The sequence below is a fragment of the Taeniopygia guttata genome, chromosome Z (genome assembly GCF_048771995.1).
Source record: "Taeniopygia guttata chromosome Z, bTaeGut7.mat, whole genome shotgun sequence".
Taxonomy (NCBI): Eukaryota; Metazoa; Chordata; class Aves; order Passeriformes; family Estrildidae; genus Taeniopygia; species Taeniopygia guttata.
This window is the reverse complement of record NC_133063.1, coordinates 18,717,904-18,733,735: the sequence shown is the minus strand read 5'-3', so window position 1 is coordinate 18,733,735 and position 15,832 is coordinate 18,717,904. Positions and strand designations below refer to the sequence as shown.

The window sequence follows — 15,832 nt, the reverse complement described above, 5'->3', positions numbered from 1 at the left end:
GAGAGGGACCACAGCCAGGACAGGTGATATGAACTTGCCAAAGTAACATTCCACACCATAGAACATTGTGTCCAGTATATAAACTGGGGAAGCTACCCAGAAGGGAGAATGGGCTAGATATTAGTCAGCAGGTGGTAAGCAACTGTACTGCATGTTACTTGTCTGTCTCGAGTTTTATTTCCCTTTCTCTCTCCTCTTCACTAAAATTATTATCATTAGTAGCATTTTATTTTCTTTCAATTATTATACTGCTTTTATCTCAATGCACAATTTTTACCTCTTTTTCTTAATTCACTCCCCATTCCACTGGGACAGGGAGAAAAAGGAAGGGAGTGACTAACAGGCTATATGGTACTTAGTAGTCAACTGGGGTTAAATCACGACACAGAATAAACTGCTTGCTGACAGAAAGTTTCTTAAATTAACAGCCATACCAAATATATTGATTCAGCTAATAGAGTTTTTGCCAAGACAATACTTATTTCACCTATGTATTTAAAATCAATACCTATAATAGCCAAAAGTCTATATAGGAAGCTTTGCACAGATTGGTCTCCTGAATTTCTGCTGGCCAACAGAACCTGGAAGAATACAGAAAACACAACAGCAGAAACACCTAAAATTAGCCTGATAAAGTCTTACATGGTTTACCTTTCCTGTTTAGACACACACTCGACAGAATACAAACAGCAATACCAGAGAGGTTCCAACCAGATGGAGGTCAATACTCTTCAGGAGAGTGTAACAGGAATAAAGGCAGTGAAGACTTGACTAGACCACAGAGCAGGCCACCAGCCTCACCAGCAGTATCACTCCTAATTAACTCACTAGAAAGATTGCTCAGAAAAGTGGTTGAGAAACTTTCACCACAAAGTACAAGGTGACTCAGGAGGCAGATTCATGATCTGCTGTAGTCTGTACGATACACTTACAGCCCTTCTCCTACTTCCAGATTCTCCACGCAAGTTCTACGTTATTTCTTATAGACTCATAAAAGCATTTGGGTTTTGGGATACCTTGTGGTTTATCTAGTTCAGTGACCTTCCATGGGCAGCATCACCTTTCACAAAACCAGTCTGTCCAAAACATTTGTCTGGCCTTCCACATCCTGGGATGGGACACCCACAGCTTCTCTGGACAATCTGCTCTCATGTCTCAGCATCCTTGCTGTAAAAATTTTTTTCCTAGTAGCTAATCTAAACTTGCCTTCTTTCAATTTAAAGCCGCTGCCCTGTGTCCTATCACTACTACTTATGGTGGCATTCACGTCAGTGAGCAACCTAAGCCATGAGAAGCATTGCCTATCTCTAGTTCTGTATCAGCTGGATCTGCTTCTTTACCTGGCTCACTGTGCAGCCAGTTATCTTCCGCTTGGCTTGGAGAGAAGGGGCAGGAAGCAGAGAGAAGAGGTCCCCATTCCAGCAACAGGGATCAAATGTGAACAGGCTATGAAACTCCATCCTGGGCACTTTTTTTAATGGAGTGGGTCTGTAGCTGAAGGTAAGTAACTTTTGGTCCCAGTCTGATTCATGAAAACAGTCAACCATAAAAAAAAAATTGTTACCAAAACTAACATACTACTGAGTAACTGATAATGAGCTGAGCAGAAAGGTAAGGATTATATAAAAGCAAATCTTTCAACTTTCCAATAAAACTCAGTCACACTACAATAACAGAGTAAGGAATGTTGTGAGTACTTAAATATTGAGTTCTTCAAAGTCCATACAGCAAATAAAATGCTGGAAAATAACCATGAAAAGTAACAAAATTAAGCCAATTAAATTGTACTCTGGGAATTCCACTCAGTACAAATCTGTGAAACTCATCTGCAGGCTAAGTAGATATATGTACAACAGTACCTGTGAAGAGAAATAAAATGTCCTTCTAAAGCACCAAACAAATTCACAGAGTAGTACTAAATTTCATAAGAGGATGTTTTCATGTCCATTGTTAACAAGTTTGTTTCAGTAAGCTTGTGGAAAAAAATTTAAAAGATATCTATTCATTCTTTGTATGTATGCTTTACTTCAAAGAATTCCAGTAATCTATTGTAAATCTAAAAAACTCCTCAGTTACAACAGCACATTATTCCCCAAAGGAACAGTGGGGCAGATTCAAAGTATCAGCAATAGAGTTGTATTCAGGACTTTTTCTATAGAGCCTGGAATGGGCAAAACCTCCAGAGTCAGTGCTGAGTCTTCAAGGGAAAAAAAAATAAGGTTGTGAACTTAAAAGAAGAGATTCTAAAAGATAAATCCCCACTGAGTAATTATAAGGAGAAGCTCTCCCAAACATTTGCTAACTAGTACATAAAAGGCAATTCAGTAAAGACCATGGTCAAATCAACTTGCAGATTTAAATATAGTCATAATTGGCTACAATCACTGAAAAGGCAATCTCAAGAAGACAGACAAAATCCAGGCACTGGTGAGGAAACTCCCAATAATTAAAGGTATTTCACTAAGAGAGCAGTCTGAGTGTGCACTGTGCATCTGAAATGACGAGGCCCTTGTCTGCCTCCAGCTGCTCAGGACTGTTGGCCTGCTGGAAGTTTTCATCTCATTCCTACACCTACCCGCATCTGCTAACCTACTGCAGACAAAAAGAGTCAGGTCAGCTTAAACACAATAAATATTACACCTGTCTTAACCCACCATGTTCTGCCAGAGGTGGGCTGGGGCGTGCCTAGACTAACACCAGCGGTGGTAGGCACATCAGACCTCCAGCTGACAAGCAGGCAGTAAGTACTGGCAGCGACTTCAGCAACAGCCATCACCCGGGGCTTCTATCTGGAGCTACCCTGTGAAGACCAATACTCTGGTCAGAAAATAATGGTTTTTTTAGTTTTTAAAGAAAGTGAAATAATATGTAAAACACTCAGAACATCAGATGTAGTAAATTCTAAACCCAGAGGAGCATATAAAGATATCCTTTCTGCATTTTCACATTGACTGCTCTCTGTGACACACCCTAAGCAACTATCCCCAGCTGTAAAAATTTTAGTTTCCCCTACACAAGATCTTTTTCACTTTTTCCTACGTAATTACAAAATACCTAATTTTACATTCTTTAACCAAGATGCTATCATAAGACTGCTTTGCCATTTGTAATAGAACATGATGCCACTCTTTCACCACCTGCCTCCTTAAAGATTCCAAGAAAATACTAAGGGTTACTAAAAGGACACTACCTTTCTGCTGTATTATGGGTATTTCTTCTCCTTTGAAGGCAAATATTATTAACACCTCCCTCTTCAGTGTCACCAAACTGGTGCTCCGTTACGATCAAAAGTATCCAGTTAGCTTTGTAATTGCTAATGCTTTTATAACACTTTTTTTGCCAGTGATGGTATGTCCTGAACAATGTCTGTTACCTGCTCATGCAAACTCAGTACTTTAGCCAAAAATTCATGACAAAAAAAACTGTAAAGTGGAAAACACATTTTGTGACAAGCTGGCTTATGTGGTTCTGAGCAGCTTAGCTCATGCAACACCACAGTAGAAGTTAGGTATCTGGAAGGAAACCAGTTCAATATCTCTCAAAACCTTCAGTACTTAGCTTTGAAAGAAAAGCAAAGGCAACAGTTCCTCAAAAAGCTAAGAGAGTGGGTTTTGGAAAGGGACTATAGATGCCCAATCTATATTGTTAGAAGATTCTAATTGTTAGAATTACAAATTTTGAGTCTTATCCCTCCCAAACCAAAACCAAGCAAAAGTAACAATTTAAACTGAAAAATCATTTCCCTGCATTTGGATAACTCAGAAATGGGAAGTATTTCATGCACCTTTCTCAGCTGTCACAACTACAAGAAACTTAAGTCTAAAGAGAAGTGTTCAATCCCACCTAATTAGAAGAGCAATACTTGGAATGAAAACTATCACTCAAACCCAGCTAAATCATAAAGTCAGAAGAATCACGCTTAAATGACTTATCATTTACGACTATATAGAAAGCTTGCATTAGGCAGCGGGGAAAACTGGCAAGTCTCGTCTGGCAAAAGCAGCTGACTGCACCAAAACATGTAAGGACACATTCCGAAAAGCAAAACCCTTCGATTTTATGTAGAAAAATGAAAATTGTAACTGTTATATTCCCTGTTTCTGGTTCGTGTGACAGCCGTGATAGCGGGAAAAGGTTGCGAAAGTGCGAACAGCGTGGCGCGGCAGCGGGCACGGCGCAGCGCCGGGCAGAGCCGGTGGCCAGCCCGGGGCAGCGGCACGGCGGCCGTCCCCCGCACCCCCGGCGACGCAGGCACACAGGCATTTCCACACCCGCTCCGCCAGCCCACGCGGCGGGCGCGGACGGATCGGGGACGGCCGCCGCTGCCCCGTCCGCTCCCGCCGTCGTTCTGGGCCTGACGCCAGCACACGGGACGACCGCGGGGCCGCGGTCTCCATCGCGCTGCAGGGCTGGAGAGGTGGGCTCCCGAGGGCCGCGGGCGGTACCCGAGGGCCGCGGGCGGTACCCGAGGGCCGCGGCCCCGCACGTACCTGGCGCTGCCGCCGGCGGAGCGCGGCGCGCGCGGCGCCGTCACCGGGAGCGCGCGGCCGCTCCGGGCCCAGCGCCCGCCCCCTGCCGGCTCCGCTTCCGGGGCCCGCGCGTGCTGACGTCAGCGCCCGGGGGCGCGGCGGGGAAGGCGGAAGCGGAGCGCGAGCGGCGGCGGCTGCGCGCTCCCGACCGCGCCGCCCTCAGAGCGGGCGCTGCTCAGAAACCGCGCTGTGAGGGGCTCCGTTGGAATAAACTCCGAGCGGGCAACGCTGACAGGAATCAGCCGGTTACCGGCATCTAGGTAGCGGGCTGTTTGTTGCTCGAGTGCTGGTAGATCTCACCGGGAAGGTCGTTTATCCGCTTTGTTATAAATGAAAATTTGTCCAACCAAATTAAAATGAAAAAAAATATTTATTTTGCAATCAAATTCCATCTAGCCAGCCACAAGGAAAGAACAGAGCCGAGCCCGGGGTCGGCGCTGGGTGTGTAACAAGAAGTCACCCTCAGCAGAGGTTTTCCCCATGCCCACACACCTCCATCCTGGCACAAGCGGTTTTTATCGGAAAAATTCCGCCTGAGGCCAAGATTTCGGTAGTCAGTCTTTTCTTCCATTCAGAGTCCATAGGTTAATGAGATTTTCTTTTTTTGGTGATGAGGAAGAACAATTCAGTGTCCGGAGTTTGTTGAATCCCTTGATGAAATTTACGGGAAGCTGCATTCACATGTATCTGCCCGAGGATTTTGATATCCATCTCGGGTCCTTCATGCCATGATCAGCCCTTGGGCGTCCCGTCTCTCTCCAGACATGGCCCATCCCCATCTCCTGGCCGAGCCACATCCTTTTACTTGTAAATTATGTTTCAACATACACCAGGTTTCGCCTGCAAGGATGGGGGGGAATCCTAATACAAATGTGTATACTCCAACAAATATTCAATATCACATATATCATACTAGAAATGCCGTGAATTATATCTGCTACACATAACAACTCCCAGGTTTCTATTTTGATAACTTAGGAGTTTGTAAAAATAAAAGACGGGACAGTTTTTCATTTTAGATGTTTCAGGCATCTTCAGAAATACGGGAGGGCTATATTGCATTGGCCTACAGTAAAACATTGATCACGGCAAGCAGTCCCAATTGTTTTGTACTTGCATAGTGAGAAGCATCTGGGTTTGATTTCAAGGATACAGTGTCTTCCTCCCTGAAAAGCTCTCCAGAGTTGGTCAGATGACTGCTGACAACCTGCATCATGCAAATGCTCTCATGGTTCTACCTGCACAGGATGGTTGTGAGGTTCCAGTTCCAAGGACATCTGAAAACTGCCACATACTTCATGTGCAACTGAAATATTTCATCCCCTCTTATATCCCAGTCACGACTGATGGCAAAATTCCGCAAATTAGAGCCATGGACATATGTGGAAGAAACATTTTTCATCAAAGTCACTCCCAGCTGCTCTCTCTGTAATGACCCAAAGCAGTGACCTTTTATTTTTGATCTCAGTGCAATAGTTTGGGTAGAAAGAAGCATTTAAAGGCCATCTAGTCCAAGCCCCTCTGCAATAATCAGGGGCATTTTCAAACAGATGAGGTTGCTCAGATCCCTGTACAGCCTGGCCTTGAATGTTTCCAAGGATGGGACATCTACAACCTCTCTGGGCAACATATTTTCCTGTTTTGTGCAATACCTAAGGAAGGAGCAAGTGAAATACTTTTCTTCTTTGGTGCAGAAGATACTATCATCTCTTGGAGAACTAGTTTGTTTACATTTTGGAAATTATGTTAGAGCCTCTCACATTAAGACTTATTTGCCCTGTATTTCCCATGTTAGAAAAAAGTTGCACTTACATGTGGGTCTTTCGGTGAGATATTAGGGATATTATTGATGTAAGCAATTTTGTCCTAACATTTGAAGTTCATTCCATCTCTTTTCGCAAGTACTACTAAATGGCAAAGTGAACCAGGCTAGTACTGACTCACACTAAAAGTAGTCTGTGCTTTTTATTGGGGTATTAATCTGGTTCACCATCATTCTCCATCTCTTGCAGTACCCACAAAAAAAACCAACCAAACAAAAACCACATCCCAAACAATAACTAAAATAAACCAGTAGACTATTGAAGTTTCAGAGACAGTTAGTGTAAGTAGTACAGCTAAAAATATGCTGTGTCTCTGATCATGCTACAGCCTTTTGTAATTACAGGTCCAAGGAAGGATTTAAGGAGGGCAGCTTAATCAAATCAAGTCAGAGAATGTTGTGCATTTGGAGATGCTTGACCCACAAAGAGATGTTTGCCGCATTCTCCCCCTTAAGCCTCGTCTCGCCCCCGGCTAGCTCTCCGTGAGGGAGAGAGTGGGCAGGTCTCCAGCACCCTCCGCTGGACCTTGGTGGGCTTTGGAGAGCGCTGTGTGGGTTGATAGAGACGCAGCCGAAATCCCCGCGGTGCTGACAAAAAGAGAGTCCTCCTCTGGGGGTCAAAATCCTCTTTATTGGGTCCCAACGGGGATAGTGCACTGACAAGGACCCAGCTGACAGAACTGGTGCCTGCCAGAGAAGGCGATTGGAACTGGATGTCAGGGGATTTTATACTGCAGGGGGCGGGGAAAACTGGGACCAATGGGGTGTGGCTCGCTCTTGGGGAAAGGGCCAGTAGGAGAGGGATATGGGGGGGGGGGCGGGGGGGGGGGCCAGGACCTGACCCAATCACACGATGCCCTGGGTAGAAGGTTCTGGAAGGAGGGGCAGGGGCACCGGGTGACAGACAGGGATCCTGGGAGGGGACAGGGGAATGACTTGGCACTTTTGGGGAGGAGTGACAGGGGAGGGAAACTGGGGGAGGAGCCAACTTAAAAAACTGGGGGTACATGGAACAAACCAACTGAACATAGAACAGACCGCGTACATAATATAACGCAATAGAACTTGGCTAAAATGAAAAATAACACAACTCTACAGATGTTGACTACAGATTTGAAGCTCTTCAATACTTCAAAGCTCTGCAAAGAGGTAACAGTTTGAAAGGTCAGGTTTCCAAGATTCATAGGACTGACCCTGAAACTCCAAATATCAGAGTGAAGAGGAACCAGAGGCAGTGTGCAGTTAATAGCCTTTTGCTGGAAGCTGGGCTTTCATCTTTTGCTTGCATGTAGAATTGTAAAATTCTGATATCTTCATAGACTTATGTTCAGCTATCAGTAATAGGCTAATTTCAGTAATAGGCTAATACTAGCAAAAACATCTGCATGCCTGTTGAATGCCAAGTTGGACAGGGCTTTGAGCAGCGTGGTCTAGTGCAAGGTTTCCTGCCAATGGCAGCGGGGTTGAAATGAAATCATCTTTAAGGTCCCTTCCAGTCCAAACCATGTTGTGAGTCTCTGATTCTATGCATGTCTGCTAAGGTTCTTGAGCTCACTTTTTAGAAATACAAAGTTCAGCCTGTGACCTAACACCACCCTGTCAACTAGACCATGGCATTGCAGGGATGGTGACCTCACCACCTCCCTGTATAGACAATTCCAATGCCCCATCACTCCTTTTGTGAAGAAATTCTTCCTAATGTCCAACCTAAACCCGGTGCAGCTTAGGACTGTGTTGTTTTGCCCTGTTGCTGTTGCCTGGGACAAGAGACTGACTCCCATCTGCTACACCCTCCTTTCAGGCAATTGTAGGGAGTGACAAGGCCTTCCTGAGCCTCCTTTTCTTCAGGCTAAGAAACCCCAGCTCCCTCAGCTGCCCCTCCCAGGACTTGTGCTTCAGACCCTTCACCAACTCTGCTGCTCTTCCCAGGACACGCTCCAGCACCTCAACGTCTTTCCTAAACTGAGAGGCCCAGAAATGGGCACAGCACTCACAATGCACTCACACTAGTGCCAAGAAGAGGGGAAGATTGAGTTCCACGGTCCTGCTGGCCACACTATTCCTGATACAGGCCAGGATGCCATTGGCCAAGCTCTTCCTCAGTCTGGCACTGTCCCTTTCTGCCAGGCCACTGTGCAGCCACTCTGTCCCCAGCCTGTAGCACTGCAGGGGGTTGTGGTGGCCAAAGTGCAGGACCTCACACTGGGACTTGTTAAACCTCCTATCTTTGGATTTGGCCAATCTATCCAGCCTGTCCAGGTCCCTTCAGAGCTCTCCTACCTTCCTGCAGATCAACACTCAATCCAAGCTTGGTGTCATCTGCAAATTTGCTGATGGACTCAATGCCCTGATCCAGATCATCAGTAAAGATATTAAATAGGACTGGGCCCAACATTGATTCCTGGGACACAACTGATGACTGGCCAACAAGTGGATGTGGCACCATTCACCATCACTCTCTTAACCCACAGAAGCGTGTATCTGTCAGTTGTATCCAAGATTATTAAAACTGCTTTCATTTTAGTTCACAGTTTTAACCAAAACATAATTTCCTTATGTGGGGTAAGTGAAGGTAAGTTTGAAACACTCAGATACCATAGAAATTAGTTTCAGAAAATGTCTTCATTTTCATTTTCTTCATAACTTTACCCATGTCTGATAAACAGAGCTGCACTTCAAGAAATGTAGAGGAAAGAATGACGTTTATGAAACAACAGTCCCCTACAAAAAGCATAAGTGACCAATTACAACTCTATTGGACTGCATTTAGTTAATGACTATCAATGTCTCTAGTCTGTAGAAGGCTACAGACCTAGTTAAAGATTATGAGTGAATTCAACATCTGTTACAATGTCCTTCATGGACATAGATGACCTGTGAGGCTGTAAAGGAAATGTAGGGAATATGTCAAGGCTAAAACTGCATACACATCCTTATTGTATTAATTCTTTCCAAATAAGATGAATTGAACCAACTTATATTCAGTCACTGTCCTTGGATTGACCAGTTACTCCATATTAAGCAGATATGAATAGAAAGTGTGATAGCCTAGTTTTGGCTGGGATAGTTCATTTTCATCTTAGCTTGTACAGTGCTGTTTTGCTCGTAGTATGAGAATAATGTGGGTGACACACTGGTATTTCACTCATTGTTCAGTAGTGCTTACCCTACATACAGGACTTTGCAGGAGGTTCACAAGAAGTCATGAGGCTGCATGACCAGGATATAATTTTCTAGTATAAACTAGACATCTCTCATTTGTTTGCCTGGACTTGTTTTGTAAAGGAGTCCTTTCTGTTACCATGTCTTTGTTTTTCCCCCCAAAATATAAGTAATAAAAAAAAGGCCAGAGATCTTGTTTCTTTCCCATTAAATAATTAGGAAATTGGATTTGAAAGAGAAGGTGTTTCAAAGAGAAGAACTGTCAACTGCCAGTCATATGAAATAATGGCAACACTGCACTGAAAACAGCACAGAGGGCTAAAAAACCAAACCCAGAAACAAGACTCAGATTTTCAAGAAAACCTCTGAAGCAATAGTACTTTGGAAGGCAGGGTACCCTCAGGATTCACTGGGAATGTGAAATAAACAAGCCAGCCAATGAGTTGCCAACTGACATGGGCAAGTAGCTCTACCAGTGTCTGCATCATGGAAATGAGAAAAGCTATTCTAACTGAGGGGTAGTCTGTGTGACAGAGCATGCAGTTTTTAGTGCTGTCAGTATGAAAATACTTTTTTTGATTTAGAGGAAAAAATTATAACTCGAACCACATAAAAAATGGGAGAGGTTACTTTAAGACTTCATCATATCTAAAGAGAAGCACACCAAGGGTGTAAGGTATTTGTCAATGACAAGCAATTATGCTCTGAAGACAGTTTTTAGAATAACAAATACTGCTGTAATAAGGATTATTTAAGATGCCTGAGAAAAGACACCTCATCAACTCAAAAAACTGAACGGAAAAAAATGAATGAAAATATTATGAATGAAACCATTTTAAACCCTAGTATGTAAGCTTCCAAAGTTTATTATTGTAGCTCAGTGAAAACAGGGAAGAAGCTCTTAAGGTCATATATATGCAGGATAAATAGAAAAACATGGAATTTTGTAATGTATACCAAGAAAACTAGGAATTATTTCAATAATAAGAGGAAACTTATGTGAGATAAGAGTGAAAGCATAAAAGGGAAAGAGCTGAAATAGGCACTATTGCCGTGTTCTCCCCCTCAAGCCTCATCTTCTTGCCCCCGGCTAGCTCTCCGTGAGGGAGAGAGTGGGCAGGTCTCCAGCACCCTCCGCTGGACCTCTGTGGGCTTTGGAGAGCGCTGTGTGGGTTGGTAGAGATGCAGCCGAAATCCCCGCGGTGTAGAGAAAGAAGAGAGTCCTCCTCTGGGGGCCAAAATCCTCTTTATTATGTCCCAACGGGGACAATGCTGAACGAGGATCCAGATAACAGCACTGGTGCCTGCCAGAGAAGGCACTTGGAACTGGATGTCAGGGGATTTTATACTGCAGGGGGCGGGGAAAACTGGGACCAATGGGAATCGCTGGGGTGTGGCTCGCTCTTGGGGAAGGGCCAGTAGGAGAGGGATATGGAGGGGGGGCCCAGGACCTGACCCAATCACACGATGCCCTGGGTAGAAGGTTCTGGATGGAGGGGCAGGGGCACCGGGTGACGGACAGGGATCCTGGGAGGGGACAGGGGAATGACTTGGCACTTTTGGGGAGGATTGACAGGGGAGGAGAAGCGGGAAACTGGGGATAGAACCAACTGAATGGGGGGGTACATGGAACAAACCAACTTCAACATGGAACAAACCGCGTACATAATATATCGCAATAAACTCAAATGGAATGTAAAATAACACAACTCTACACAATATTTTTTTATTCACATTCTACAATGCACTTTATGATGTGTTCTTTGTTGTCCTAGATCTTATTTGGTTCAATTGATTTTATTTATATTTTTGTCTTTTTAAAAACTGCCTGAAGAACTTCAATCAGCATAAAGATGCTGAAGCAGAAAGTGAGATGGGATGAGAAATTTGGAATGCAGAATACTTTTTGGTCTTTTAAAAAAATCTTTTTCTTCTTATACCACCCACTCAAAATTAAAACTTTATCAACTCCAGATCACACAGTAAAGGTGGGCAGGATTTTATAAGCAGCTGATAGATGATTGTAGCAAGTAGGATGTCCTGCAATGCAACTTTCATAAACAGTTGTTAGGGCCTCCTGTAGCGCTCAGTGCTCACAGAACACCATGGTCCTTTCTATAGAAGTCCCAATGTTTCTCCTTTCACTATCTGGCACCGTGAGTTACTAACACTGACAGTTCTCAGTCATAGTACTGCTTGTCAAGGGCATGCTAACCCTGACAAACAGTTCATGACAGGGTATCTGACTGTACTGTGACTGATCGCTTTCTTTTTGCACAGGTTGGATTTACATTTGCAATAAATGTGGTCTGTTTATTTCACTTAAGCTTTGCTCTGCATCCTGAAATTGAAGGATGTGATCTAGTTTGGGAATAATTTTCTTTGACAAAAGGATTCAAATGGTATCAGACTGGAGAAGAATCATATTGAAAACTGCATTGTCATTTTGCTTTGTCCAACGGACATCCTATGTCATCTGCTTTATGAATATCACAAGATACTATTTAGTGCTGAGCAATGTTTTTACACAATATAGGTCTCCCTATGGAGCAACTTAACCCCAGATCTTATCAAACCCCAATCTGGAAAACAAATCTATTTTTTTTTTCATCTTAAATTTGTTTGTTTTGGTTAATGACAGTTCCTACTTCCAGAGATTAAAAAAAAAAAACCAAAAAAAAACCCAAAAAAACCCCCATTATTTTGTAAAAGTGCCTTCTGAATCAAAGCACAAAAGAAAAGAGAATGTGAGAAAAACAAATTCTCTTTAGAACTGCCTTTGCAGTTCCTTTTCATTTGCTCTTCTGGCTTTACATTGATGGAATTGGCTTTATGTGTACAATTTATAGTGAACACATTGAATGTATTTAATGAAAAATAAAAATCTGTTAGTTTTCCTGACAAAGATAATATTTTACCTTTTCCAAAATACTTTTTACAATAGTTGAACTGGAAACTTTAGGGGAAAAAAGGGAAATGCTAAAAAACTCATTAAAAACAACACTGTTGCTTTGCAGGACTGGAAAATCTCTTTTTTGGCTTTAAAGATTTCTTAATTCAAAATTCTTATTTAACTTGTTGTTTACACTCTGAAACTGTTTCTTACATCCTATTCCTGGATAATTTATTTTGGTTCCTGCTACTGTGCCAAAAGAATGATATATAAATATTCTTAAATTCATCTTCAGCAGTTTTTGCTGCAAGTTGAACATACATAAATCTGTTGTGACATTCACTCTTATGCTTCATTATATGTTCTCAAGAGTTTTTAGAGACTTTAATGTCTTTGTTTTTCACTTACTGCTTTTGCATTTGTTGAAAAGATTAAATATATATGATATATATTTCAAGTTACTACTCATAATTCTTTGGTCCTGTATATAGTTGTTAAAAAAAATGCCAGACTGATATGAAAAGTTTTGGTGGAATGAAACAAAAATTGAAAGCAACACTCATGACAGAACTTTATGGTCTGTATTCAACTATTTACTCTGTAGATATATGGGTTTATGAGGCAAACCTTGCAAAGTTATTTCACTGCTCTTATATGTGCAAACAATTTAATTGTACTTTGAATTTTGAAATATTTGATCTCAACAAAACATTACATGATTTATTTTTGCAGGAATATACTCAGCATACCTATAATTTTTCCATTCTAAACTATCAATCCCTCAACTCCACAAACGATTTTTGAATAAGTTACACATTTTAGAGCAGATGATTGCTTCAGGGTATTATAGAACTTTTTAAAAAAATTGTACAACTGCCATCTAAACATTTATGTACACAGAAAAGCAAATACATGTACCTTTTCTGTTATGTAGTTAAAGGGCACCTTTTGATGGAGGTGCACCTGACAGTGGAGTTATCTGTGTGCTGATACCAAAGTCTGATGGTGGTACAGCCAATAATTACACAGACTCCACACAGCTCTAGAAAATAAAGAACAGATTGCCGTGTTCTGGTTAAAGGAGGTCAGATGACTAACATTACACATTTGCGTTGCATTAATGCAACAACCTCTCTCAGTTTCTTCATTCATTCATAAAGTGGAAGGGCACGTGTGAAATTTGGGAGCCTTAACTGAAACTGAATTATTGTTTGAAGAGACCTAATCCATTCGCCTCTTAAAAAAAAACATTTTCAGAGCACTTGTTTGGCCATTAATTTCCTGAAGTTAATTAATACCTGCAGGTAGGATTCCTGCCAACAGAATTTCATTCCCAAAACCAGCTGACATTTCAACCTCTTATCTCCCCAGTGTTTGTCCATTGTCTAGAGGAAAAGCATAATATTAATAATAATAACAAAATCTATTTAAGACATTTTAATTATATGGAATATGTATATATTTATACATATAAGAAATGTCTGTACATTACCAAAAACTTTTTAAAGATTAAATTTCTGAATTTTACAAGACAGGTGGAAATCCAAGTGAAAATGACTACTGCATTTCTTGAATGATAACCTTGCAGGTGGTTGGTGTCAGTTTTACATTTACTGAATTCTTGGTTCTCTAAGACCCTGTATCAAGTTTGAGAAGGCATAGGCTTTACTGATTAGTATTTAAATATTTGCAGATTGTGAAAACAGATGTACTATGGGTTTCCAAGGGTGAATCTAAAGTTCAGAGAAATTAAAGAAAATAAAAATTGAGGCAAAATCCATTAGTTTAAGTAAAAATACAACTCACTAGCACTACAGCTGCCACTATCCCAGATAACAAAGGTAGCTTAGAAAAATGCAAGAACATAGATTCACATGGAACACTAGAAGCAGAAGTGTTCAAATCTTAAACCTGAAATTATTATCTGTGTAGGATCTACACAGATTTAGGTCTTTATAAAAATTAAGAAGATTAAATATTTGTCCATGTATAACTGAGTGGCAGCAGTACTCACATTGTTAATTACAGCAATATTAATAAACCAGTAAGTTTGTCAAGGGTGCCAGTAAGGCAGTATTGAGGTGGAAAAAAAACCTAGTCAAGCTCATCCATGAAGAACTATGTGACCCTATTTCTTTATGGAAACCAAATATTTAAAAGTTATTGACTTTTTACCTCAAAAACACAGATTATGGGACAAAATGATAAAATTGTTTGATATTAGGCAATCACAAATTTATCAAAGCTGCTTGTATAAACATATTCCATTCTCTAGTGAATTAATCTAGGGACAGAATATACATAATCATGTCATTAACAGGTATTGTAAAGAACATTCCTAGGTGCATTGCTAATCATTCATCAGGTGTTTTCTAATGCTTGTATTTACTGTGAGAGCTGAAAATATGTTATTTTTCTAAAAGGTTGCCCTAAAAGGAAGAAGTTATGTACTGTTGTAGCAAACCTCCATCATCAATGAAGTTTGAAACCTATATTTGGCATGGCAGGCATGGTATTCTGTTTGACATAGTAACTGTAAAAAATCAAACCTGTTGAATACTATCATAATTATATGTTTTTTTGCTTTATTTCCAGATAGAGTATGGATGTAGCTCAGGGCAGTGCAGACACTGAGGCTATTGTCAGTTGGAGCTTGGATCAATTTACTGCAGAAACTCTATAATCATGGTGGAGGCACTAGCCCTGGGGGGACTAAAAAGATGTGCAGATATGGCTTGGCAGTGTTTGGTTAATGGCTAGACTTGATGCTTCAAAATGGAAAGACAGAACTGTCCTACCGTTACTCAGTGGGTTACTGCTGAATTAATGCTTCAGAGAGAAAACATAGTGAATGGGACACAAAGGTCTTGTTTTGTTGTGTCCTTTTTTTGGGGTGTTTGTTTTTTTGCTTTTTCTTTTTGTTTGTTTGTTTGCATTTTGGTTGTTTGTTTGTTTGTTTGCTTGTTTGTTTTCCAGTGTGACTGCTTAAAGATTACGAAGTGTGTGAATTTAAAGGACAACAGCCCATTTAGAAAGACTCTATGTATGGACATTCATATGTAAGAGTAAGTGAGGGGGTTTACTATAGATTAGAGTATTTCACTTGCAAAATGTGACTTATTCCAAGTGAGAGTTCTCCAGAAGAGGAGGTTTTTCAAAAATTTCAGTCAGTTTTACCTCATCGGCAGAAAATGTCTAATGAGCAGACACTTTCTTCAGTAGGAGATACTACATTGTATCTTCTAAGAGAAGCTTGTAACCTACTAACAGCTAAAGTTGTCAAGGTTATTAAGGTTTTCATCCAGTAGTGGAATTTGTACCAGCCATTATTTTACCAGGTATGATTTCAGTGACTTCTTGTTAGCTAAGGAATAGTTGACTATTAAATTTAGAGAAGCAGTCTTACTTCAGAGGACCACGTTACTC

General features: G+C 41.4%; 1 protein-coding gene across 7 annotated transcripts in view; it reads right to left on the bottom strand.

The window, feature by feature from the left end:
- ARB2A (ARB2 cotranscriptional regulator A) overlaps positions 1-4,646 on the bottom strand; it is a 254,123-nt gene extending 249,477 nt beyond the window's left edge. For 5 of the 7 annotated variants that reach the window (XM_072922382.1, XM_030258929.4, XM_072922384.1 and 2 more), the window contains exon 1: positions 4,491-4,646. The gene's annotated coding sequence lies outside the window, so the exon portion shown is untranslated. Of the gene's footprint in view, positions 1-2,640; positions 2,801-4,490 lie in introns of all 7 variants that reach the window. The other 2 variants (XM_072922381.1, XM_012577437.5) reach the window with 2 other exon arrangements.
- Between the last annotated feature and the right edge of the window lie 11,186 nt (positions 4,647-15,832).